Raw genomic sequence first — 2824 nt, 5'->3', positions numbered from 1 at the left:
GCGGTAGTTTGAGCATTCTTTGGCATTGCCTTTCTTTGGGATTGGAATGAAAACTGACCTTTTCCAGTCCTGTGGCCACTGCTGAGTTTTCCAAATGTGCTGGCATATTGAGTGCAGCACTTTTACAGCATCATCTTCCAGGATTTGAAAGAGCTCAACTGGAATTCCATCACCTCCACTAGCTTTGTTTGTAGTGATGCTTTCTAAGTCCCACTTGACTTCATATTCCAGGATGTCTGGCTCTAGGTCAGTGATCACACCACTGTAATTATGTTGGTCATGAAGATCTTAGGAGGGGCTTTAACCCAGTAAGTGAAGGGGTGGCCCTGATCCCACCCTGTGCATTTCAGGGATGCAGGTGAGATCAGAGCTGCCAGTACCTGTGGAGGGTTCCCCAGGGACTGGCCCATGAGCCCTTCTGCCCGTCCCCCTTTCTCTCCCTGAGGCTGATACTCAGCCTGGAAAATCACTCCCACCTGGGACCTGGAGGTGCCCGGGGACACATGGATCCTGCCCCTTTCCGTAGCATGTACAAGTCTGGGGTCTGGCAGTGGGTGGGCCCCCAGCCCCGGCGAGGTCCCCCTGGAGACACTAGGGCGCCCCCCTACACATCTGTGTCCAGGCCTGGGTCCTGGGGGCAGGAAGCACCCAGCATGTGTCCTGGGGACTCGAGGCCTGAGGCTCAGGGTGTTCCAAGGGGTCAGGGCTGAGACGGGGCGGGACACGTGGGGTAGGGAGCGGCCCCCTCTATGAAGTGGGCACATGACTCCCCTAGTGGGCAGAGTGAGGCCCTCCCCAGCTCGGAGGGCTCCGGTGGGCACCTTGAAACCCCAGGGAAAGACCCTACGAGACTGTGGAGGGCCTAACACCATGGTGGGCAGCCTCAGACGAGGCTGGACAGTGGGTGGAGACCACCACCATTGGGAGCAGGTGGTTCCCAGAGGGAAAAGGACCGTGACACTGGCTTCCCAAGGCCGGGAGCTGTACCCCCTCTGATACAGTCGTCCTGGGCTGTGGTCCTCAGGGGGATGGCTTGGCCGGGCCACCCTTGGCCATCCCGACACCTCCAAAACTCTCTGTGTGCCCTTTCCTGCCGCCCCCTCCCCGCCCAGCTCTCAGCCGCAGCCTCTGGCCTCCAGGTTGCGTCCGTCGTCCAACACTCTCCGCTGCGTGAACGCACCGCTGTTTGTTTCTATGTTGTTTAATTAATGTATTGGCTGCACCGCATATGGGGTCTTAGTCCCGCGACCAGGGATTGAACCTGCGCCCCTGCTTTGGCACCTTGGAGTCTCGACCACTGGACTACCACGGAAGTCACCTACCTGTTTATTTTTATTTGAACTTAATTTCCTTTTTTTTTTTTCAACCTGAATTTACCTGCTCAGGATATTGGTGCTGTTCCAGGTCTCTGGTGAGTGTGTATCAGGCTAATCTTTCACACTGGTTTGCGTGGGAATGTGTGTCCATTTCTCTTCTCGGAAAGCCTGCGTTTTGCTCTGTAGCCCTTGACTTTGTCATTGGCCTTGAAATGCCATTTTAACAGGTTAGCGCTTATTTTAACCTGCATTTTGCTAATGACTCAGTCTGCTGTGCGTTTTCATGTGCTTCCTTGGCACCCTGCTAGCTTCTCTTGTAAGCGCTTTCTCTACTTGGGCTTTGCTGGGGCAGTACGACCGCAGGTTGGACACAATTTCCAGACACAGAGTACTGCAGTAGGGAGGGAACTCATTAAGAATAAAAAGCAGAGATAATGCAGGTGCTGCGAGCACCTTGGGTCAACCTCCTCACAGGCCAGGGAGAGTCGACAGTTTTCATGGGTTAGTAGCCATCTTTTACAGCCTCAAGACAGAGAAAATTCCTGCTGGAAGATTGGCATTAGGTAATTGGTTAAGTTCAGGTGGTAAAGAATCTGCCTGCAATGAAGGAGACCCGGGTTCGATCCCTGGGTCGGGAAGATCCCCTGGAGAAGGACATGGCAACCCACTCCAGTGTTCTTGCCTGGAGAATCCCATGGACAGAGGAGCCTGGCAGGCTGCAATCCATGGGGTCACAAAGAGTCAGATACAGATGAGTGACTAACACTTTTTATTTTAGGGCACTGTAGGTTGACTATTGGGGTGGGCATCTTTGCCTAATTTGGGGTGAGGAAATTTGCTGGTGATGACTGGGCTGGGGGGGTGTCTTTTGGCAATGGTTACAAAGGGGCTCAGTCAGCTTCGGAGGGGACCTTGGCTCTGGGCTCCACTTCTGTGGCCTTGGGACGTGACCTTGGGACAAAGCCTTGAACCTGTGGCCTTCGGGCAGGACTCAACACGTTTTTGTTTCTCAGGATGGTGTCTGGGGAATTCTTTATCTGTTCTGGATACAAGTACTTCATGCTTTGCAATTACTTTCTCCCTGGGACTCCTCACCCCATTTTCTCGGGAGTGTTTTTTGGGGAGCGTAGGTTTCTGGTTTTGATGCCATCCAGCGTGCCCCCGAGGTTCTGTCTGTGGCCCACGCTCCCCTTTGGCGGGGTTTTGCCTGTAGCGTCTTTTCCATCCCACACTCTCGTGAGTGGCCTGTGTCCGGGGTATTTCCGATGCCCTCCTTCCGTGCTGGTGTGTAAACTGGTGAGCTCACTGTCATCGCCTTGATGTCATATAATCACTGACGTCCTCAGACTGGCTTCTACCTCCTTAACTTACTAATTTGCATCGTCCCAGCATTTCTCAGAGAAGGCAATAGCACCTCACTCCAGTACTCTTGCCTGGAAAATCCCAGGGACGGAGGAGCCTGGTAGGCTGCAGTCCATGGGGTCGCTAAGAGTCGGACACGACTGAGC

Source organism: Bison bison, unplaced genomic scaffold (assembly GCF_000754665.1).
Source record: "Bison bison bison isolate TAMUID 2011002044 unplaced genomic scaffold, Bison_UMD1.0 scf7180017853144, whole genome shotgun sequence".
NCBI lineage: Eukaryota > Metazoa > Chordata > Mammalia > Artiodactyla > Bovidae > Bison > Bison bison.
The sequence above is the reverse complement of the archived record's forward strand: the minus strand, read 5'-3'. Positions refer to the sequence as shown.